General features: G+C 46.5%; 1 long non-coding RNA gene across 1 annotated transcript in view; it reads left to right on the top strand.

Annotated features, from left to right (window-relative positions):
• Window positions 1-24,951, top strand: part of LOC120386040 — a 65,549-nt gene that overhangs the window by 8,918 nt on the left and 31,680 nt on the right. Inside the window, exon 3 of the long non-coding RNA XR_005589497.1 lies at window positions 10,176-10,264. This is a non-coding gene — a long non-coding RNA (uncharacterized LOC120386040). The remainder of the gene's footprint in view (window positions 1-10,175; window positions 10,265-24,951) is intronic.

Genomic DNA, 24,951 nt, shown 5'->3' with positions numbered 1-24,951 from the left:
CCTCCCCCATGCTGCTAGGGGGGGGCGCAGAGATGTGCTAGCAGCCAGCCGCACCCCTGGTCGAGTGTATTCATGCCTGCATTTTTTTTCCTCTGCTCAAAGTGCCCCCTGTTGGCTGCTGTGCTTGTCCGGCAGGTCTTCGGTGAAGCAGCTCTCTGGCAGAGTCACACACAGTCCATGTGTAAAACAAACAAACAAACCCCTTCCGCAGTACACAGTCCAAAATGTCCTGCCGCCCTCTCTGGGCTCAGTCTTCTAACAGTCCAACAGGGCCCATCATGGTACCCTCGCGTAGTCTGGCCAGGTTCCTACGGGTATTGAGTAGCACATGAAGGGCTTCTTCCCTGGGAACTCCTTATCTCTACTTGAGTCCTCAGTGACCCCAGCCCTCCTGCTGAGCCATCCCCTTTCGACTCAGATCTCTGATCACAACTCCCTGAGGCAGTCCCAGTGTAGCCCGCTTCCCTGGGTTACCACAATTGTAATTCTTTTCCTTAGGACATAGCCACTTCCCCCAGCAGCTGGTAGGGTAGGACCTGGTCCCACCCACTGTTCCGGCTCCCAACTCAGGGACCCTTTAAGTATAGCAAACTTGTGCTGCATCCCTTTACTAATTGCTGGTCTTCGTTTCCCTGGGCCAGTTCCTTCTTTTCTTTATCTTTAATAAAAGGATTGTTGATGGTGGTTTCCTGGGGTATGAAGCAGGCTGAGATCTCTGTATGCCAAACTTGGAACTTTGTTTAACATTGTTTAATGTTGAACAGTAACTGGGTTATATTAATACGCTTGGCCCTATTTTCCATCTACGTTAATACAACAGGTCACACATGACTGATCTGTACACAAGAGCTGGGGTTGTCGTGTTTTTCTATCGTCCCTTAATTAGTCTGGGCATCTGTGTATCATAAATCACTCCACCTATCTTGCGCCAGATTTCCCCTGTGCTCAACAGCCTTGCTTACAATTCTCTTGATTTCTCCATTTGCTGCTAACCAGCCCCCAAATTACTTAAAATGCAGAAACCCAATTTAGGTGCTGTCCTGCAATGTTAATACTAATCTGTATTGTTTCTGCATGAGACACCTACATGACTTCAGTCTTTTATTTACTCAGTTTTAGGCCAGAGTTTATTAGTTCCCTGTTCCAGGCATCAAAATCTTCCTTAGTGTCAGCTGTTAGTGCAATATTGTCTGCATAGATAAACTGTGTACTGCCTTCCATTTGGATTTCCTTACTGATGAAGTCCATCACAATTATGAATAGTAATGGACTAAACACTGATCTCTGGTGGAGCCCAACCTTCACCTCAAAACCCTGTGTTACACCAAAGGCTGTGTCTACTTTTTTCATGGAACCATCACAGAAACCCATCACCATCTGGACAAGATCATAGAATCATAGGCCTGGAATGGACCTCAAGAGGTCATCTAGTCCAGTCCCCTGCACTCATGGCAGCACTAAGTATTATCTAGTACAGGGGTGGGCAAACTTTTTGGCCTGAGGGCCACATCTGGGTGGGAAAATTGCATGCAGGGCCATGAATGTAGGACTGGGGCAGAGGGTTGGGGTGTGGGAGGGTGTGTGGTATGCAGGAAGGGGCTCAGGGCAAGGGGATGGGGCACAGGAGGGGTGTGGGGTGTACGGGAGGGGGCTCAGGGCAGGGGGTTGGGGTACGGGAGGGAGCTCAGAGCAGGGGGTTGGGGTGCGAGGTGCAGGAGGGGTTTGGAGTGCGGGCTCTGGCCTGGTGCTGCTTACCTTGAGCGGCTCCGGGGGGGCAGCGGCGTGCAGCAGGGCTCAGGCAGGCTCGCTGCCTGCCCTGGCCCCACGCTGCTCCTGCAAGCTGCCAGCACCAAGTCCCTGCGGCCCCTGGAGTGGGGGGAGAGGACTCTGCACGCTGCCCTAGCCTGAGGGTACTTCCCCCGAAGCTCCCATTGGCTGCGGTTCCCCGTTCCCGGCCAACGGGAGCTGCGGGGGGTGCCTGCAGGCGAGGGCAGCGCGCGGAGCCCTCTGCCCCTGCCCAGGGGCCACGGGGACATGGTTCTGGCCACTTCCGGGTGTGATGCAGGGCCCGTGGTGCCACGGGGATGGCAATCCCGTGGGCCTGATCCAAAGTCCTGACAGGCCGGATCTGGCCCGCGGGCCGTAGTTTGCTCATGCCTGATCTAGTACCATCCCTCACAGGTGTTTGTCTAACTTGCTCTTAAAAATCGCCAATGATGGAGATTCACTACCTCCCTAGGCAATTTATTCCAGTGCTTAACCACCCTGACAGTTAGGAAGTTTTTCCTAATGTCCAATTTAAACCTCCCTGTCTGCAATTTAAGCCCATTGCTTCTTGTTCTATCCTCAGATGTTAATGAGAACAATGTTTCTCCCTCCTCCTTGTAACAACCTTTTATGTACTTGAAAACTTATGTCCCCTCTCAGTCTTCTCTTTTTCAGACTAAACAAACCCAGTTTTTTCAACCTTCCCTCATAGGTCATGTTTTCTAGACCTTTAATCATTTTTGTTGCTCTTCTCTTGACTTTCTCCAATTTGTTCTGAAATGTGGCACCCAAAACTGGACACAATACTCCAGTTGAGGCCTAATCAGCGTGGAGTAGAGAGGAAGAATTAGTTCTCGCGTCTTGCTTCCAACACTCCTGCTAATACAGCCCAGAATGATGTTCGCTTTTTTTGAAACAGTGTTAAACTGTTGACTGATATTTAGCTTGTGGTCCACTGTGACCCCCAGATCCCTTTCCACAGTGCTCCTTCCTAGGCAGTCATTTCCCATGTGTGCAACTGATTGTTCCTTCCTAAGTACCCCATAAAATTGTAGCAGTTACCTAGCTACTTTGTTGAATGCTTTTTCCAAATTGAGGGAAGCCCAACCATATTCAGCATTTCCCTCCAGCTTCTTTTCCACCAACCCTCTAGCTGTGAACATATCCTCTGTTACCTCTTTTCCCTTGTTAAAACCACTGCTCCTTTCCTAAAATGGGCTCTACTATTTGGCAAATGTGACTGTCTATGATTCTCTCTAACAGTTTCATGCAGCAGGACCACAATTTAATTCACTGGTACTTCAAACAGTCATTTATGTCACCTTTTTGTTAGTATATTACCACCTGTATTGGCTTTCTCCATTCTTTTAGGACTTTTGGGATATACCAACCTCTCTCAAGGCTTTGATCATTACTGTCATGACTTTCTCTGGACCTGCTGGTTTTCCAAGTGCCATCTTCAGTAGTGCTGCCTTGATGCCTGCTTCTGACAGATCATTGACAGCCATAATTATCAGTTGACATGATAGTAGTGTAGCTTAAAAAGGTTTTTTTTCTCATTAAGCAGACTCTCATAGTATTCTCACCATCAGTTACATACCATGTCTCCGGTCACAAGCAGTCTGCTCCCCTACATTCTTTACAAATTGTATATTCATTCTATCTTCTTTCCTTTTGTTTCTTGTCCACATAATCACATATATTTTTTTGTCAAGTTGAGGGCAGTTGATCAGCTCATTATACAGCTCATCTAACACTAGGTTTTTCACCTGACAGTTGCTTTGCTGTTCATTTGGAAGCTTTATAGGTGACGACCACTTCTTCCTAAGAGCTATTTTCCATCACCTTTCTGGCTTCTCTTTTTTTTTTTTACTGCTTTCTGCACCTCCTCATTCCACTGCTGTTCTTCATGAGATTGTGGTCTGCCCAGCTTAGCACGTGTAGGATCTCAGCTTCTTAGATCTATATGTTCTTGAATCATAGAATATTAGGGTTGGAAGAGACCTCAGGAGATCATCTAGTCCAATCCCTTGCTCAAAGATACACCACTCCTTCTTTTGTTATTCCAGTTTGAGTAGTTCTTGGCTCAAACCTTGTGACTGTCTCTCTAAACTTATCTGAAGTTGCCCTGCTCAGTCTCCACAATCTGATGCGTGCATCTGTAGCGAAGCGATGACTCACCGTGTGGTGCCTCCTGCTGGCCGATGTCTCGCCTGTCGCTGGCCCCCATGTCCCTCCCAGACCCCAGTGCCCTTCTTTCCTCAGGGTTCTGCCCCAGCAGTAACCCACTATCTGGGTCTCCTCTCCCAGGGGAACCCCCAACCCTCTATCCCCACCTTGCCTCAGTGGCTACTTCCAGTCATCATCTAGCCTCCTCTCACTAGGGCAAACTGCAGTCTGCAATGGCCACTCATCATTGGCAAGGGGTTAGGACCTGCTGCCTTTGCCTATCCCTGGGCTGCCTCTCTGCAGCCCTAGTACCTTTTTGGGCCTTTAACAAGGCATCAGCCCGGGGAATTGCTAGTCTGGAGCTTCCCAGCTCCTCTTGCCCTTTTCCCCAGCACTGCTCCAGTTCAGGTACCTGCCATTCAGGCAGCCAGGTCCTTCTCCCTCCCCACCTAGAGAGAGACTGACTCAGCCCCTGGCTCACAGCCCTTTTATAGGGCCAGCTGTGGCCTGATTGGGGCATGGCCTCAGCTGTGGCTGCTTTCCCAATCAGCCTAGCCTTTTTTAGGAGCGGGCCAACTGCTCCGCTACAGTATTGTTAGAGCAAAGCTCATGCTGGGTCCATTTGCAAGTTGCAACCGTTACCAACAATGGCTTGTGTTGGGGTGCGACCGTTTCACTCAGGATGACATTACAATCCTTAATCATCTTCCTTTGGTTCATTCAGGTTAGCAAGACATCTATTTGCGTGCTTACTTCACCATGTCAGTACATGTAGCAATGACTTCCTTATTTCTTAAACCAAGTGTTGGCAGTCACCCACTGATTGTCTAAACACAAGTCAAGCAGTGTGGCGCCTGCTGCATTCTCCAATCCCAGCACATACTGTCCCAGTATTTGCTCAGAGCTTGAATGAATTGAAGCCCTATGATTCTATTCTATGAATAGGGCCCTACCAAATTCATGGTCCATTTTGCTCAATTTCACGGTCATAGGATTTTAAAAATCATACATTTCATGACTTCATCTATTAAAATCTGAAATTTCATGGTATTGTAATTGTAAGAGTCCTGACCCCAAAATGAGTTTGCGGGGTGGTGGGAAGGTTATTGTAGCGTGGGTTGCAGTACCACTACCCTTACTTCTGTGCTGCTGTTGACAGTGGTGCTGCATTCAGAGCTGGGCAGCTGGAGAGCGGTGGCTGCTGGTATGGTATTTACCATCCTTACTTCTGCACTGCTGCTGGCAAGGCGCTGCCTTCAGATCTGGGCGCCTGGCCAACAGCCGCCGCTCTCCAGCTACCCAGCTCTGAAGGCAGAGTAGAAGTAAAGGTGGCAATACCATGACCCCCCTAAAATAACCTTGCAACTCCCTTTTGGGTCAGGACCCCCAGTTTAAGAAACGCTGGTTTCCCCCCATGAAATCTGTGTAGTATAGGGTAAAAGCACACAGAAGGCCAGATCTCACAGGGGGAGACCAGATTTCATGGTCTGTGATGCATTTTTCATGGGTGTGAATTTGGTAGGGCACTACCCATTAGCATTGCAATCTCCCAGGGTCAGCAGTAATTTCTGTGGTCCAGCCATATCTGCTAAGTTTTGCAGGCTCTGCCTGATCTCTTCCTTCTCTGTTGTGGGATGTATACCAATACCACAAATAACGTGCACTCCTTTCCTTGTATTCGGAGACCATTAAACAGTCATTCACCCTAGTGATTTCTCAAACACTTTTACAATGTTCATTGCAAATCACCACTCCTACACCATTTCTCTTTCTACCGCCACCTGCATAGTACAGCTTACAGCCCAGACCCAGTTCTCAGGCTGTATTTCCTAACTATCTGGTGTCCTGCACCCAGAGTGTATCAATGTTTCTTTGGACCATCATGTCAGGCAACTCCATGCCTTTCCCTATTAAGGACAACACATTCAGAGTAGCAACATGTAAAGATTTGTTAAAAATTTGTTTCGGAAGACCAAATTTTCATCTGGTGTGTCACCTTTTGAGCTCAGCAATAAACTTCTAAATTCTTCAGAGAATATAGGATGAAATCCTGTTCTACTGCAGCCAGTTGGAAAGACTCCCTTTGACTTCAGTGGCACCAGGATTTTACCCATAGTATAGTTGTCATTAGTGCTTGTGAGGTGTGGTCTTTGGGGAGAGAGTGTGGTCTAGTGGTGAAGCCAGGACTGAAGTAGAGTTCTGTATTCTTGTCACAGCTATACCACTGAATTGCTTTGTAGCCTTGGGAAGGTTAATTTGTTTCTCTGTAGCTTTCACCATCCATGCAACATGGATAATAGTTACTCCACACAGAGCTGTGAGATTTTTTTCATTGATGTTCATAAAATGGTGGCCTTGGATGGAAGATACTGCAGAAGCACAAATTATTATTTATTAACATACAAAGGGCAAACATACTGTGTATTGGCTAGTTAAAGACCTAGGTCAAGTATGGCTGATGAACTAGAGCCAGATGTGCTACACAATAGGCAGGTGTTGGGCAAATTTAATTCACTCCCTCACATACACACTGCTGCCTCAGATTGCATAAAAGCATCTTCTCAACTCATCACTCACAAATGTGAGGCTACAGTTCTGGAGATCATGCAATAAATTTCTGCAGTTTAGAGAAACTACCCTTTGAATGTCACAGAAATCAGATTCTGTCAGTCTCTATGGCCTGGGTAATAGTAACAGAAAGCAGCATTCTAGTGGTAACAGTTCTACACATTCCATCTACACATCCTATGGCAAGGAGATCCTGTTAGCCAGCAGGTCAAATAAGGCAGTAAGCTTTTCATCATAAAAGTGACACTCTCATCATGGACACTCCTACTTATAAACCCCAACCAAAAGAAAAAAAAAGGAAATGCATAATAAGAACCCATTCCCTAAGCAGTTTTCTTACCCCAAAATGAGAGAAGTACCAAAGGCTCTATGAAATCCGTAAGGAACTTTGCTGTTGCTATTAATTTTATGCGGAAGGCACCCAAATACTATGTTGAGAGGTGGTAGGACAAAGCCCTGAGATAGAGCAATAGGAATAACACGGCATATGGCAGTTGCCCAACTGCTGGACCTCCAGCCTAAGCAATTTTGACATTTTTAATTTTTAAAATTATTTGACAATATATCCCATAGAAAAGAATCTAAGAGGAAGTTCACAAGAATCTCTGCATTGCTGCAAAACCTGAAAATCTAAGCTTCAGTTTTCCAAATTAAAATCAAATTCTCTATACCAAGACTCCTACTGGTCCATCAAAGAATGTACAAGCCTTTTCTTAGGCATCTGCAGCCTTGCAGCTCATGCACTCAGACACATGTGCTGCTAATTCCCCCAACAGTTAGTTTAGACGAGAATTCTTATGGGCCACCTTATAAGGAAATAGCTCAAAACACTGGGAAACTCAAGCTATGCACCCTCTGTGAATTTTAAGGGTGGTGGGTTTGATTATCTTTTCCTAAAGATCTATGACAACATTCGTAAAACTAATTTCTTTTTTCATTTTATTTCTTGTTGCCTCAGAAAATGAAGCTAGTAATTAAGATACAGTTTGAATCATGCTTAATAAACTTTGCTGTCTTTCATTACATTTCACACTGGTGAGTGAAAACCATTATACACAGCCCCAGGTAACACTTTAAAATAGCTAACTTTGTTAAAAAAAATCTGTTTTCCAAATTCCTTGTAATAAAATGTAATAGCATTTTCTATTTTGTCTGTGTGTAGAATCTGGTCACATAAAGCACACTGTATGAAAGTTCTTCTCAAGCAAAATTACCTCTTGTCAAGACATCCAGCATATGGACAATCAGAAGTTGTAATATTATTTATTTAGTTCAAAAATGTTCTAGGTACAATATAGACAAATATGAAAACAAGTTCCTAATCACAGATTTTATATAATTGTGTGTGTGTGTGTGTGTGTGTGTGTGTGTGTGTGTGTGTGTGGAGTGGGAGTGGGGTGGTTATAGGTGCAAGTGCACAGAATATGAGACAGAAAGAACACAGGTGCAAAAAGAAAGGCAAGTCAGCAGTGATACAGTTTAGCACGTGTCTCCACGTTAATTTCAGATCTATTTTAATGCAATTGCTGGGACTATGGACTACTTTTTCAGAGGTGCTGAGCACCCATTTGACTTCAGCTGTATTGGCACCTCTGGAAAGGCAACCTCATATGTCTTATAGAAGCAGTGTGTCTGAAATGGCAATACTAAGGTTTCAGTTATATATATACTTGAAGTTAAACAGAAAAACGTGAATGATAATTGGGAATTGTTTAAGAACATTTTACTAAATGCCCCAAAAAGCCATAGTCAAGAAAGAAGACTGCATTGGTTAAAAAAAATAAAATAAAAATATTAGGGACGTTGGTCGTAATGAACTTAAATTAGAAGCGAGGAATTGGAAAAAACGATAAGGGAAGCAAAAGGAGAAATCTACGGCCAGCATTGATCAGGAAAATAAGACGATTTTTTAAAGTATATTTGGAACAAAAAGAATCCTAACACTAGTATTGCTAGGTAGAAATGGTAGAATTATCAATAATGCAGGAAAAGCAGAAATGTTCAATAAATATTTGTTCTGTATCTGGGAAAAAGCCAGATGAAATACTTTCCATTCCACTAGTAAGGCAGGAGGATGTTAAACAGCAATTACCAAAGTTTGATATTCTTAAATCAGCAAGTCTGGATAACTTGCATCCAAGAGTTTTTAAAGAGCTGGCCAAGAAGCTAGCTAAAGAGTTAATGATGATTTTCAGTAAATCTTGGAACATAGGGGAAGGTTCAGAAGACTGGAAGAAAGCTAATGTTGTACTAGTATTTAAAAAGATTAAATGAGACAACCCAGATAATTACAGTCCTGTAAATCTGACATTGATCCCCAGCAAAATAATGGAATGGCTGATATGAGACTAAATTAATGAAGAATTATAGAAGGATAATGTAATAATTCCCAATCAACATGGGTATATGGGAAACAGATCCTGTCAAACAAACTTGATATCTTTTTTTGATGAGATTACAAGTTTGGTTGATAAAGGTAATAGTGTTGCTGCAATATATTATGACTTTGGTAAGAGTTTTGAATTGGTACCTCACAACATTTTGATTAAAAAAGTAGAGCTATACAAAATTAACGGGGCACACATTAAATGGATTAAAATCTGGCTAAATGACAGGTCTCATAATGTAACTGTAAATGGAGAATCATCCGAGCTGGTGTACCACAGGGAATAGTTCTTGGCTGTATGCTAGTTGATATTTTTATTAATGGCCTGAAAGAAAAAATAAAATAGTCACTGGTAAACATTGCAGATGATCCAAAGATTGGGGGAGTGGTAAAAAGGAAGCAGACAGGTCACTAATACAGAGCGATCTGGACTGCTCAGTACACTGGGCACAAGCAAACAATATGCTTTTTAATATGGCTAAATGTAACGGTACACATCTAGGCACAAAGAGTGAAGGCCCTACTTACAGGTTGGGGGATTCTCTCCTGGGAAGCAGTGACTCTGAGAAAGACTGGGGTATCATGGTGGCTAATCAGCTCAACATGAGCGCCCAGGGTAACATTTTGGCTGAAAGGGCTAATGCGATCATTGTATGTACAAACGGGAATATCAAGTAGGACAAGGGAACTTTTACTACCTCTGTGTTTGGTACTGGTGTGACTGCTGCTGGAATACTGCATCCAGTTCTGACATCTACCATTCAAAAACAATGTTGATAAATTTGAGCGGGTTCAGAGAAGAGCCACAAGAATGATTAGAGGGTAGAAAAACATGCCTTATAGCGATGGAAACAAAGAGCACAAGCTGTGTTCATTTTAACAAAGAGAAGGTTAAGGGATGACTTGATCACAGTTGGTAAGTATCTACATGGGGAACAGTCATTTGATAATGGTTTCTTTGGTCTAACAGGCACAGGTATAACATGCTCCAGTGGCAATTAAAACTAAACAAATTCAGATGGGAAATAAGGAACATATTTTGAACAATTAAGGTAAGTAAGTATTGGAACATCTTACCAAGGGCTGTGGTGCAATCTTGACCACTGAATTTTTAAAGCAAGATAGGAGTTTTGTCTAAAAGAGGTGCTTCAGACAGGAATTAAGGAAAGACCTGCTGCACGTGTTACACAGGAATTCAAACAGGATGACAGCAGTGGCCCCTTCTGGCCGTATGAATCTGTTGATTGTAAGATTTTTAAACATGTTTAACCCTTCTCTTCCATAGGTGTGGTTCATGCCATACCGCTGCCCAGATCACTCCTGCAATAACCAGCAGACCCCTCGTCTTTTCTCTCACTGAAAACCCAGAGTTAGGTAAGTTCATGAGATGCCTGCATGAAGTGTGACTGAAGGCCCTTCTTTAGCATATGCCTGCACAAATAAAGACACAATGAATTATCTGGCAGGAAGGTTGACTGTTGTCTGACATGGAAACATATTTGTACTTTATCATTTTAATGTAATGTAAGTAATCAGCAGCAAGTGTGACCAATGCTGCCCCATTGTGTGAGAATTCTAGGGTTAGCCTGTATCATGTACCCATATAACACCGCTCCCTCAAGATGAATTGAACAGTTGATTCAATTTGGACACATGCTGCAAGGGCTGGATCAAAGCATAGGTACCACAGGCTTAGCTCCTTGCACCATGTGATTACATCACAGCCTTGGTGTTCCCTTGAACAAAAGTACATTTCTAGTTCTTTCGGCTGCCAAGAGAAGCTTGAAAATGCAATCCATGGATACAGTGACATCTGCCTGAGCCTACAGCCAGCCTGAACCAGTAGTGCCGATTTGAGTGATCCATGGATTTCTCTGAGGTGTTAATGCTTTGGGGGTTGGGGCTGGGGAGAGGTAGGGTGGGCATTGTCAGCACCAGCCCAGCTGAGGGGACTGTGTGGCAGAAGGTCCTACTGGGAGACTTGGGGAGGGGGTCTTCATGTTGCCATATCTATCTTTCTGGAGGGGGGGCCCCTGATGCTACTCTGAAGGGGCTGTGCAGAGCCCCATGCCATATTCCATCCCTCCCAAAGCCATGCCATGCGACACATGCTATTGGCCTGGACAAACTGCCATGTAAGTGCAAAGGCTAGAAAGCCAAAGGATAGCAATAGGTTGTGGAAGGCTTGAGGTTGGTGGCAAGAGAGGGTTTGGGCGAGAGCAGGGAGACCACAGCTGTTGATTTTCCTTTGAGAATGTCAGTAAGCAATTGCAGAAAGGGAGAAGGGCATGTATGAGGAGGAGGAGAAGTGAGCCAAGCCCTGGTTGTGGGAATGCACGTTGGGGAGTGTAGCAGGGCACACAGGCGATCTGGTCACCTGAGGCACAGATGCGGCTCCCATCATCCTAGTAGCTGCGACCTCACCATGGGCAATGTGTTCAGCCTTACATCACCTCTGGGAGGCAGGGCAGGGCTATTAGCTGTATTGTACAGATGGGGAACTGAGGCACAGGTAGGTTAAATGACTTGCCCAAGGGCATGTAAGATGTCTGGGGTAGAGCAGGGACTAGAACCTGGATCTCTCAGGTTCTAGGCTAATGCCCAATCCACTAGCCCATCTTTCCTCTCCTTACTGGCTCAGAGGTATTCAGTGGCACGGAAATGGGAGTGGAGGAAGCAGCTGTCTGGAGTAACCCAGGGCTGGGAGGTTAGTGGAAAGGACTTTGCCATGCAAGAGCATGGCAGGTCACAACTGGAGGAGTGAACAAAGGAGAAGGAGACAATACATAAGGCACAGAAGGTGCAGGATAGAACAGGGAGGAGGGGTTGAGTGCAGTAGTGAAGTCATGGAAATCGATGGGCTGAATATGAGGGAAGGGTTGCGTGGAGGGGTGTTTGGGCGTTGCTGACAGATGAGAAGGGTTATATACAGAATTCACTATAGCAGTGCTGGCCTGATAGGGCCACTCCCATTGAGACTTGCTACTAGTTGCTGTTTTATCACTGAGATTCAGCATTCTCTTCACCACAGAACATAAACTGACCTGCGCAGGAGACACTTGTTGCATTTGTGAGTGTTTTGTTTGACTTGCTCCCTGGTGCTGTGATCCTCAAGCTATGCTCTGTGGTGCCCTGGTAGCTGCACAATGATATCCAGAACCATGCAGGGGGAGAAGCATTTCCAGTCCCGAGCACTGAAAATTATGAGTCACCCCCCCAATTGTGAGACTTTTTAAAATAATGTGTTAGGGTTCTTTTTCTTTGCCTTCTGGTTTCTGAGCTGATCGATTACACGCTAGGCACATTTCCTGGTTTTTTCTCCACATCCACAAGGGCTAGAAAATTAAAGTAAAAGCTGAGATTCTCACACAATCACAGGACTATGGTAGTTGGGCCTTGGAGAAAAACACCAAGTATTGTGAAAGCTGGCAGCAGCGGGGAAGGGAGATGACTCAAGGAAGGGGCTTTCTTTCTCTTGCTTACAAAACAGTTCACAGAATGATAAAGTTAACAACGATTTTATGGTGTGTAGTGCTACTCTGCTACTGGAGAAGGGCAGTGGGCCAGTTATAGAATAAAGTATAGAGTAAAGAATAAAATTGTCAGACACATAGAAGAACATAAATTGTTGGGCAAAGTCAACATGGTTTCTGTAAAGGGAAATCATGTCTTACTAATCTATTAGAGTTCTTTGAAGGGGTCAACAAATATGTGGACAAGGGGGATCCAGTGGACATAGTGTACTTAGATTTCCAGAAAGCCTTTGACAAGGTCCCTCACCAAAGGCTCTTACGTAAATTAAGTTGTCATGGGATAAGAGGGAAGATCCTTTCATGAATTGAGAACTGGTTAAAAGACAGGGAACAAAGGGTAGGAATAAATGGTAAATTCTCAGAATGGAGAGGGGTAACTAGTGGTGTTCCCCAAGGGTCAGTCCTAGGATCAATCCTATTCAACTTATTCATAAATGATCTGGAGAAAGGGGTAAACAGTGAGGTGGCAAGGTTTGCAGATGATACTAAACTGCTCAAGATAGTTAAGGCCAAAGCAGACTGTGAAGAACTTCAAAAAGATCTCACAAAACTAAGTGTTTGGGCAACAAAATGGCAAATGAAATTTAATGTGGATAAATGTAAAGTAATGCACATTGGAAAAAATAACCCCAACAATACATACAATATGATGGGGGCTAATTTAGCTACAACTAATCAGGATGAAATTCAATAATGAGAAGTGTAAGGTTATGCATTTAGGGATGACTAACAAGAATTTTAGTTATAAGCTGGGGACGCACCAGTTGGAAGTAACGGAGGAGGAGAAGGACCTAGGAGTCCTGGTTGATCGTAGGATGACTATGAGTAGGCAATGTGATGTGGCCGTTAAAAAAGCTAATGCGGTCTTGGGATGCATTAGGCGAGGTATTTCTAGTAGAGATAAGGAGGTGCTAGTCCCGTTATATAAGGCATTGGTGAGACCTCATTTGGAGTATTGTGTGCAGTTTTGGTCTCCCATGTTTAAGAAGGATGAATTCAAACTGGAACACGTACAAAGAAGGGCCACTAGAATGATCCGAGGAATGGAAGGCCTGTCATATGAAAGGAGACTTGAGGAGCTCGGTTTGTTTTCCTTAACCAAAAGAAGGATAAGAGGAGATATGATTGCACTCTTTAAATATATCAGAGGGATAAATACCGGGGAAGGAGAGGAATTATTTCAGCTCAGTGCTAATGTGAACACCAGGACAAACGGATATAAATTGTCAGTTAGGAAATTTAGGCTTGAAATTAGACGAAGGTTTCTAACCATCAGAGGAGTGCAATTCTGGAACAGCCTACCGAGGGAAACAGTGGGGGCGAAGGACCTCCATGACTTTAAGATTAAGCTGGATACGTTTATGGAGGGGATGGTATGATAGGATAACGGGTTTAGTCAATAGGTCAATAACGTGCCACACTGGTAATTAGTATAAAGGGTCAATGTTGGGATACTGTTAGCCTTTTCCAGAGGGTCTGGCTGGAGAGTCTTGCCCGCATGCTCGGGGTTCAGCTGATCGCCATATTTGGGGTCGGGAAGGAATTTTCCTCCAGGGTAGATTGGCAGTGGCCCTGGAGGTTTTTCGCCTTCGTCCGCAGCATGGGGCAGGGGTCGCTTGCTGGTGGATTATCTGCTACTTGAAGTCTTTAAATCATGATTTGGAGCATTCAACAGCAGAGTCAAGGGAGAGAATTAGTTCAGGAGTGGGTGGATCGGCTTATGTGGCCTGCATCTTCCAGGAGGTCAGACTAGATGATCATAATGGTCCCTTCTGATCTTGAATTCTATGATTCTATGATTCTATGAAAAAGATCTTGGAGTCATTCTGGATAGTTCTCTGAAGACGTCCACGCAGTGTGCAGCGGCAGTCAAAAAAGCAAACAGGATGTTAGGAATCATTAAAAAATGGATAGAGAATAAGATGGAGAATAGCTTATTGCCCTTATATAAATCCATGGTATGCCCACATTTTGAAAACTGCGTACAGATGTGGTCTCCTCATCTCAAAAAAGCTATACTGGCATTAGAAAAGGTTCAGAGAAGGGCAACTAAAATGATTAGGGGGTTGGAACAGGTCCCATATGAGGAGAGATTAAAGAGGCTAGGACTTTTCAGCCTGGAAAAGAGGTGACTAAGGGAAGATATGATAGAGGTATATAAAATCATGAGCGGTGTGGAGAAAGTGAATAAGGAAAAGTTATTTACTTGTTCCCATAATATAAGAACTAGGGGCCACCAAATGAAAATAATAGGCAGCAGGTTTAAAACAAATAAAAGCAAGTTTTGTGGAACTCCTTGCCTGAGGAGATTGTGAAGGCTAGAACTATAACAGGGTTTAAAAGAGAACTAGATAAATTCATGGAGGTTAAGTCCATTAATGGCTATTAGCCAGGATGGGTAAGGAATGGTGTCCCTAGCCTCTGTCAGAGGGTGGAGATGGATGGCAGGAGAGAGATCACTTGATCATTACCTGTTAGGTTCACTCCCTCTGAGGCACCTGGCATTGGCCACTGTTGGTAGACAGGATACTGGCCTGGATGGACCTTTGGTCTGACCCAGTGTGGCTGTTCTTATGTTCTTATACAGGACCGGCCTTGCAGCTGTAAGAATGAAGCAGGGCAGTGTGCAGTTTTTAGTAATGATGTTTTTTTCATTTGCAGGTAGGGCCCTACCAAATTCATGGTCCATTTTGGTCAATTTCACAGTCATAGGGTTTTAAAAACAGTAAATTTAATTATTTCAGCTATTTAAATCTGAAATTTCATGGTGTTGTAATTGTAGGGGTTCTGATCCAAAAAGGAGTTGGTGGGGGGGGGTGTTCAAGGTTATTGTAGACGGGGTTGGGGTATTGCTACCCTTACTTCTGTGCTGCTGCTGGTGGCAGCACTGCCTTCAGACCTGGGCAGCTGGAGAGCAGTGGCTGCTGGCTGGGAGCCTAGCTCTGAAGGCAGAACAGCTGCCAGAATGGATGGCATGGTACGGTATTGTCACCCTTACTTCTGTGCTGCTGCTGGTGGGTGCCACCTTCAGAGCTGGTTGCCCAGGCAACAGGTGCCACTCTCTGGCCCCCCAGCCCTGAAGGCAGTGCAGAAGTAAGGCTGGCAATACCGCAACCCTCCCGCAACTCCCTTTTGGGTCAGGACCCCCAATTTGAGAAACGCTGGTCTCCCCCATGAAATCTGTATAATATAGGGTAAAAGCACACAAAAGACCAGATTTCATGGTCTGTGTTGTGTTTTTCATGGCCCTGAATTTGGTAGGGCCCTGTTTATGAGGTAATGGTCAGTGCCGGACTTCTCTGGATACTGTAGATCTTTTCACTTTGTTGGGCTGGTTTGCATCATGCAAAGATTAGTCCTTGTGTTTGATCCTCAGCCTGGCACTGGCAGAATGGTTCTGAGTTACTGCAGGCACATCCACCTTAATCCTCTAAATTAGCTCTGGTCTCATTTCTTGGCTGGTTCATTGAGAATACCAACACTCACTCTGGTTTCTTTGCTGGCAGTGGGTGGCCTTAGGAACAATTAACTCCAGCTTTTACTTGCTAGTCATTTGTCATTCAGTAACATTTCATTACTCTTAGCTGACAGCCGCTGGATTCCTGTCTCCTGTGCTGGGGGTGGGAAGGGGCAGTGTATGAATACAACCCCTAAAATTTTGTACTGTGCTAAGCCTGCAGTAGGTCTGTGGGGAGCAATGCATGAAACTGCTTTCTGTCACATTCTTGTTCTACTTATAAACACTCTGGCCCTTTCACCAAAAAAACCTGGACTAATTAGTAAATAATTGGGTATAGAGAGAAAATTTCTTGTTTGCAAACGATTCCCTTGTGGTTAGAAAAGAGTTCCCAACATTTCTCAAATTCGAACTTGATTAACACCAGCCAGAAAATAGCTCTGTGTGTGTGTGTGTGCGCGCGCGCACGCGTGTGGGAGGTGTTTACGCTGAACTCACTTTGCATACTATCACCTGATAAATCCTTCCTATAAATTACCTGCAGGCTGGAATATGGACTAGGAAGTGCAGAGAGACTGATTCAGAGCCCGGAGTATTGCCTCTGCTCCTTTTCACTGACCATGGTTAAGGCAACACCTGGTGGGGCCTTTACCTTGGCAGTAACTTGGAACTAGGGTGGTCAAGCAATTAAAAAAATTAATCACGATTCATTGCGCTGTTAACAATAGAATACCATTTATTTTAAATATTTTTGGATGTTTACTATATTTTCAAATATATTAATTTAAATTACAACACAGAATACAAAGTGTACAGTGCTCACTTTATTTTTGATTACAAATATTTGCACTGTAAAAAACTAAAAAATGGTATTTTTCAGTTTACCTCATACAAATACTGTAATGCAATCTCAATCATGAAAGTTCAACTTACAAATGTAGAATTATGTAAAAAAAACTATTAAAAATAAAAATGCAAAACTTTAGAGCCTACAAGTCCACTCAGTCCTACTTCTTGGTCAGCCAGTCACTCAGACAAACAAGGTTGGTTACAATTTGCAGATGATTCTGCTGGCTTCTTGCTTACAATGGCACCAGACAGTGAGAACAGGCATTCGCATGGCACTGTTGTAGCCAGCATCGTAAGATATTTACATGCCAGATGCGCTAAAGATTCATATGTCCCTTCATGCTTCAACCACCGTTCCAGAGGACATGCTTCCATGCTGATGATGGGTTCTGCTTGATAACGATCCAAAGCAGTGTGGCCTGACGCATGTTCCTTTTCATCATCTGAGTCAGATGCCACCAGGAGAAAAAACGATTACACACCTTCTCATAACATCTTCGAGATGTGTTCTTCATGTTGATTCCAATCAGGTGTGTGCACGCGTACGATGGCCGGAAGATTTTTCCCTTAGCAGCATCTGTCGGGTCGCCCTGGGGGCCCCCTGGATTCGCGCCCTCATGGTGCCTAATATATAGCTCTGCCGACTCACCACCCCTTCAGTTCCTTCTTTCCGGCTACTCCAACAGAGGGGTAGGAGGGTGGGTATTGGAATGGACATGAACAACACATCTTGAAAAACAACAGTTACGTTTTTTCTTCTTCAAGTGCTTGTTAATGTCGATTCCAATCAGGTGACTCCCAAGCAAATTTAGGAGGTGGGGTTGGAGCTGTCCACTGACTGCAGTACTGCTCTACCAAAGGCCGCATCATCTCTGGCCTGCCTAGTAATTGCATAGTGTGTGGCGAAAGTGTATATCAATGACCACGTCGTCACCCTGAAAATTTCCTGGGTAGGGACTTGAGCCAGGAAAGCTATTGATGAAGCTTGTGCCCTTGTAGAGTGCGCCATTATCAGGGGCGCTGGGATTCCTGCTCGATTGTAGGACTCGGTAATGCAGGCCACAATCCATGACGAAATGCGCTGTGTTGAAACAGGCTGGCCCTTCATCCTGTCCGCTACTGCGAAAAGAGCTGTACCGACTTCCTGAACGGTTTTGTCCTTTCGATGTAAAAGGCCAGCGCTCTGCAGATGTCAAGAGTGTGGAGCCTCTGTTCCCTGCTGCTCACATGAGGCTTGGGGTAGAAAATCCAGAGGAAAATGTCCTGGTTGATGTGGAACTGCGATACCACCTTCAGGAGGAAGGACAGATAGGGCCTGAGATGAACCTTGTCCTTAAAATACACGGTGTAGGGCGTCTCGGACGTTAGAGCCCTGAGCTCAGACACCCTTCGGGCTGAAGTTATTGCCACCAGGAGTGCGACCTTGTAGGAGAGGTAGAGCAGGGAGCATGTTACTAACTAGGAAGTTAGTGAAAACCGAGCAGCCCTGTACCCCTGAGTGGAAAGCCGAGATGGCAGCCAGGTGTATTCTTATAGAAGACAAGGAGAGACCTTCCTGCTTTAGGTGGAAAAGGTAATCCAAAATCTGGGGCACTGAGGCTAGCACCGGGGGGAAGTCATGCTGAACTGATCAGAGTGATAATCTCTTCCACTTGGCCAGGTACATGGCCCTAGTGGAGGGTTTCCTACTGCCCAAGAGAACCAGTCTGACTTGTTTTCTCCTGTTCAGAATGTATTCAGCCATGGAGCCTCCAGGCTGTGAGATGCGGCGACTTCAGGCTTAGGTGCTGGAGCCGCCTGTGATCCTGCGTGAGAAGGTCCGGGAAGAGCGGCAAGGTAATCGGGGCTCTGACTGACATTTCTAGGAGAGACGTGTGCCAATGCTGGCGGGGCCAGGCTGGTGCTATGGGAAGGACCCAAGCCTGGTTTCTGCGGATCTTGAGCAAGACTGTGTGGACGAGTGTATGGGTGGGAAGGCGTATAGAAGCGGTCCCCCCCATGGAGGAGGAACACGTCCGCTGTAGAGCCCGGACTGTGATTCTGGAAGGAGCAGAACTGCTGACACTTCCTGTTGCGTCATGTGGCGAAGAGGTCGATCAGGGGACAGTCCTACCTCTGGAAGAGCAAAGATGCGATGTCTGGGCAAAGAGACCACTCATGTCTGTGAAAAGATCTGCTGAGGCTATCTGCCAGCTCGTTCTGGACCCCTGGAAAGTACGACGCCTGTAGATCGACTGAGTGCTCTATACAAAATTCCCATAACTTGAGGGCTTCCTGGCACTGGGGAGAGGAGCGTGCACCCTCCTGTTTGTTGATATAGAACATCGCGGTCGTATTGTCCGTCATGACCGATACACCTCGACCTGCTAGATACGGGCGGAATGACTGACACTAGGCGTACCGCCCTGAGCTCCCTGACACTGATATGAAGACTGAGATCTGTCTGTGACCAGAGGCCCTGAGTCCTGTGGTCCCCCAGATGAGCTCTCCACCCCAAGGCTGACGCGTCCGTCACTAGCATCAAGGATGGTTGTGGGGCAGCAAAGGAGACTCCTGAGCACACCTGCTGAGCGTCTGTCCACCACAGGAGCGAGTCAAGGATGGGGCAAGGCAGGGTCACAGTCCTGTCCAAGCTGTCCCTGGCAGGTCTGTACACTGATGCAAGCCGCGGCTGAAGCCTGAGTCTGGCGTGCTGAACCACGTACGTACAGGCTGCCATGTAGCCGAGAAGTTTGAGACAATTTCTCGCGGTGGTGGTGGGGAACTGTCTGAGTCCCTGGATTATGGCGTCGAGGGCCTGGAATCTCGCCTGCGGGAGGAAAGCTCTGGCTTGGGTTGAGTTCAGAACTGTTCCTATGAACTCTATCCTCTGGACCGGGGACAGAGTTGATTTCATCTTGTTCAGTAGGAGGCCCAGATTCTCAAAGGTGGCTCTAATGAATGCCACCTGAGCCCTGGATCGGCCTTTGATCAGCCAGTTGTTGAGGTATGGGAACACCTGTATCTAATGTTTCTGCAGAAAGGCAGCAACGACTGCCACGCACTTGGTGAAGACTCAAGGTGCCGCTGACAGGCCAAAAGGGAGGACAGTAAATTGGTAATGGGAACCGTTGACCACAAACCTGAGGAACTTTCTGTGGTTGTGCCCGATTGTGAAAATACACGTCCTTCGAGTCAAGGGCAGCACACCAGTCTGCTGGATCCAGTGAAAGGATAATGGAGGTCAAGGAGACCATGCGGAGCCACAGTTTCCTCACAAACTTGTTGAGGTTGCGCAGGTCCAGGATAGGCCTTAGGCCACCTTTGGCCTTTGGTATTAGGAAATAGCATGAATAGAAACCCTTGCCCCTGTGTTCCAGTGGAACCTCCTCCACCGCCCCCAGTACTAGAAGTGACTTCACCTCCTGAATGAGAAGTTGCTTGTGAGAAGGGTCCCTGAAGAGGGACAGGGAAGGGGAGGGGAAGGGTGGGAAGGCACAGAATTGGATGGAGTATCCCCTCTCTACCGTGCGAAGCACCCAGCGGTCCAAAGTTATACGGGACCATGCATGGTAGAAAGGGGATAGTAGGGAGGAAAAGGTAAGGCGGGGTGAATCCAGTCTCTGGTCTGGTGCGCTGTCCTCAACTGCACCTTCAAAAGGCCGGTTTAGGGCCAGAGGGTGGTTTGGGCTGGCCTTGATTAGCGGAGGAATCTTGCCTTCATCTACCGCTCCCATTCCTCCTCCTAGAATTGTCCTGGCGGTTCTGCTGCTGGAACCTTTGAAGAGGTTGTGAGCAGAATTGTCTCTGCTGTGTGGCGGGGGTATGCAAGCCCAAGGGTCTGAGGGTGGCTCGGGAATCTTTTAGGCTGTGGAGTCTTTGGTCCGTCTTCTCTGAAAACAGAGTCTCACCCTCAAACGGGAGGTCCTGAATTGTTTGTTGGACTTCGTAGGGTAACCCTGAGACTTGCAACCAGGCCCCCCTACCGCATAGCCACCCCTGTTGCCATGACTCTTGTGGCAGTGTCTGCAGCATCTAAGGCTGCCTGCAGTGAAGCGTGTGAGACTAATTTCCCTTCTTCCATTAAGGCGGTGAACTCTGACGAAGAGTCCGAAGGGACGAGCTCCGTGAACTTAGTCATGAAAGCACAGGTGTTATAGGAGTACCTGCTCACAATAGCCTGCTGGTTAGCAATACGGAGTTGTAAACCATCAGCGGAATAGATTTTTCTACCCACAAGGTTCAGGCATTTAGCATCCCTATTCTTTGGGGAAGGACCTTGGAAACCTTGTCTCTTCCGCTGGTTAGCCACATCGATGACCAGCGAGTCCGGAGGCAGATGGTGGTAGAGATGCTCAAAGCGTCTGGAGGGGATGAAATACCAGCGCTCATTGCATTTGGCAGTCGGTGGCAGAGATGCCGGTATCTGCCATAGAGTCTTGGTGGTGTCCACCACTCTCTTTATGAAGGGTTATGCTACCCGTGAAGGCCCCGACAGAACTAGGATGTCCACCATGGGATCCGTGTCCTCAACTACCTCCTCGGCCTTGATGCCCAAACCTTGGGCAGCCCTGCGGAGCAACTGCTGTAGAACTTTGTTGTCCTCTAACGCAGGAGCTGTGGACGTCCCTGCCAATGCTTCGTCTGGCGATGAGGGGGAGGAAGCGTGTGCTGGTGGTGGAAGCTCCCTGCTGTCTGCCCTAGGTCACGTGACTCCCGGGGCAGCATTGGAGGTGGTGTTGCCCATGACAGTGCTGGGGCCGTAGGCATCATGGCCAACGTCGGCATCAGTCTCACCGGAGGGAGCTGCATTGGCACACTCACAGGAGCCGCCAGGGTCGGGGGTGGGCCAGGCATCTGCATTGGCACCTGGGCTGTAGGTGCCTGCATCGAGGCTGATGTCGACAACGGTGCAGGCGTGGGAGACAGGTGGTTCGCCGTTGCGAAGGCTGGTGCCAAAGTTGGAGCCAAGCACAGTGCTGGAGTTGATGACAGTGCTGGAGGGAAAGGCGCCGAGTGCATATGCACAGCAGAAAGCATCATGAAAGTGGCAGAGGCAACTGAAGACGTCACTGAGTGTGGGCCCTGGGTTCCTCCCTGGCTGTGGTGATAAGCCCAGAGAGTCCTGAAGGGCCACTGAGGCGGGTTCTGCCACTGTGGAGGCCATGTCTGATGCTCCCTTCTGTCTCTGACTGACCTCACTCTACGGTTTCTGCTCCTACTTGAGCGATAGGAGTCGGGCTCAAACTCTGAGGTCTCAGACACTGAAGACCACGGAGGAGCCGATCCTCAGTGCCTCAAACGTCAAGAGCTCTGGGAGCGGGAAGGCTCTTTGTTGGAGCGTGTAGGTGCCAATGGACAAAGTGAAGGGGAGTGCCTCGACATCATAGCAGGCTTTCCCTTAGAATGCACTGGAGGATGGGGCTCTGTTGGCGCTGAGAACGGTGCCATCAAGTGGAGGAGATCTCTGGTGGCCTGGTACGCTTCTGGCGTGGACGGGAGCTGAAGCTGCTGCGTAGGTGCCGGACTCGACTGCCTCACATGGACAGGAGTCAACACAGCCCTGGAAGGAGAGGCCGAGGAGTGGCCTGCCTGGGGTCGCACTTCTCAAGGCTTAGCCGGAGAACGGTCAGCCAGCTTTTTCTTCTTTTGAGGCACCAGCGAATGGGAGCGGTGCCTACTATCAGATGGGCCCTGTGAGGAGTCGTGGCGGTGCTGAGTGTCCCTGGAGGAGTCCTTCCTCAGTGCCAGGGCACTCCATGTCAAGGACAACACCGTAGGGGTCGGGTCTCTCAAGCTCGGGTCAGAATGGGGGCACAAGCCTGCCTCCATGAGGATCACCTTCAGCCGCTGTTCCCATTCTTTACGTGTTCTTGGGTGGAACTCACAGCAGATCTTGCAATGATCTTTCTGATGGGTCTCCCCCAGGCACCTAAGACACGACGAGCACGGGTCACTCTTCACATGCGCTTGGCGCAAGCCATGCAGTTCTTAAATCCCGGGAGACAGCGGCATGCCATGGCGCTGGGGACGGAGTGGGGGGGAATAAACCCCAACTACTATAACATACTAAACTTTAACTGGAGTACTACTAACAACTAACTAACTATGTACACGGAATAACGAAGAAACTTGCTGAGCAAGAACCGAGGGAAGTTCCAGCTGGTGGTAAGAAGGAACTGAAGGGGTGGCGAGTCAGCAGGGCTATATATTAGGCACCATGAAGGCGTGACTCCAGGGGGCCCCCAGGCCGACCCGACGGATGCTGCTAAGGGAAAAATCTTCTGACCATCGTTCCCATGCACGCGCACACACCTGATTGGAATCGACATGAACAGGCACTACAAGAAGAAGGTTGATTTTCTTTTTTGGTTGTTTGGGTTCTGTAGTTTCCGCATCAGAATGTTGCTCTTTTAAGACTTCTAAAACCATGCTCCACACCTCATCTCTCTCAGATTTTGGATGGCACTTCAGGTTCTTAAACCTTGGGTCCAGTACTGTAGCTATTTTTAAAAATCTCACATTGGTACCTTTTTTGCATTTTGTCAAATCTGCTGTGAAAGTGTTCTTAAAATGAACATGTGCTGGGTCATCATCTGAGACTGCTATAACATGAAATGTATGCAGAATGTGGGTAAAACAGAGCAGGGGACATACAATTCTCCCCCCAAGGAGGTAAGTCACAAATTTAATCGATGCATTATTTTTTTAACGAGCATCATCAGCATGGAAGCACGTCCTTTGGCATGGTGGCTGAAGCATGAAGGGGCATACGAATGTTTAGCATATCTGGCATGTAAATACCTTGCAACGCTGGCTACAAAAGTGCCATGCGAACCCCTGTTCTCACTTTCAGGTGACATTGTAAATAAGAAGCAAGCAGCAGTATCTCCTGTCAAAGTAAATGAACTCGTTTGTCTTAGCGATTGGCAGAATAAGAAGTAGGACTGAGTGGACTTGTAGGCTCTAAAGTTGTACAGTTTTGTTTTTGCGAGCAGTTATGCAAAAAAATCTGTATTTGTATGTTACACTTTCATGATAAAGAGATTACACTACAGTACTTGTATGAGGTGAATTGCAAAATACCATTTCTTTTGTTTATCATTTTTACAGTGTATATATTTGTAATAAAAAATAATAATATAAAGTGAGCACTGTGCACTTTGTATTCTGGGTTGTAATTGAAATCAATATTGAAAATGTAGAAAAACTTCCAAAAATATTGAATAAATTTCAATTGGTATTCTATTGTTATAAGTGCAATTAATCGTGATTAATTTTTTTGACTTAATCGCATGAGTTAACTGCAATAAATTGACAGCCCTACTTGGAACGTTAATTGCCCAAATCAGAGTCCTTAGGCCCATTTTTCCTCATATAATCCTGCTAAGCTCCAATTGCTGCACTCACCCAGGCACTAGAAAGTGCAGTAACTTTCTTTAATGCTATCATCCATTAACCAGCCCTTTCAGATATAAAAGAGTGAGTGGTAAAGGGTACCCGAAGGCCTCTTTCCTCCCGCACTGTCAGTCCCCTGTGGTCACAAGTGCCAACTTCTCATGGGGCCAGTGGGTGCTCGTGTCCCCCTTGCCCCTGCCCTAACTCCACCCCTGTCCCAACCTCATTCTAACCCAGGGGGAAAAAGCAGCCACGTGTCACGCTCAGGGAAGGAGGCGGAGCGGAGGCGAGCTGGAGCGGGGTGGGGAGCTGCCGGTGGGTGCAGAGCACTCACTAATTTTTCCCTGTGGGTGCTCCATCCCTGGAGCACCCATGGAGTCGGCACCTATGCCTGTGGTAACCTAGAACTAGCTCCCACAGCACTGAAGACGGTACACTGACCGTGACCAGCTAACATTTTTAAACACCACTGCCTTTGCCTACAAAGTGCAACATGTATTTAAAAACATGTTAATTAACAAGTGTGCTAAACATATCTCATTTTCCTGATCTAGAGAGGCCTGTGGTAGAACAGGCTTTAAAGGAAACATATTAGCAAGAGATTTCAGATTTCAAAGCCACAAAGAAGATCCTCCCATCTGAGTCTCTTGGCCCTGGTCTACAATACGAGTTTAGGTCAAATTTAGTAGAGTTAGATCGATTTAACCCTGCACCCGCCCACACGACAAAGCCGTTATTTTCGACTTAAAGGGCTGTTAAAATCGATTTCGGTACTCCTCCCCTGACGAGGGGATTCGTGCTGAAATCGACCTTGCTGGGTCGAATTTGGGGTAGTGTGGTCGCAA

Source organism: Mauremys reevesii, linkage group 18, assembly GCF_016161935.1.
Source record: "Mauremys reevesii isolate NIE-2019 linkage group 18, ASM1616193v1, whole genome shotgun sequence".
NCBI classification, from domain to species: Eukaryota; Metazoa; Chordata; order Testudines; family Geoemydidae; genus Mauremys; species Mauremys reevesii.
The sequence above is the reverse complement of the archived record's forward strand: the minus strand, read 5'-3'. Positions and strand labels throughout refer to the sequence as shown.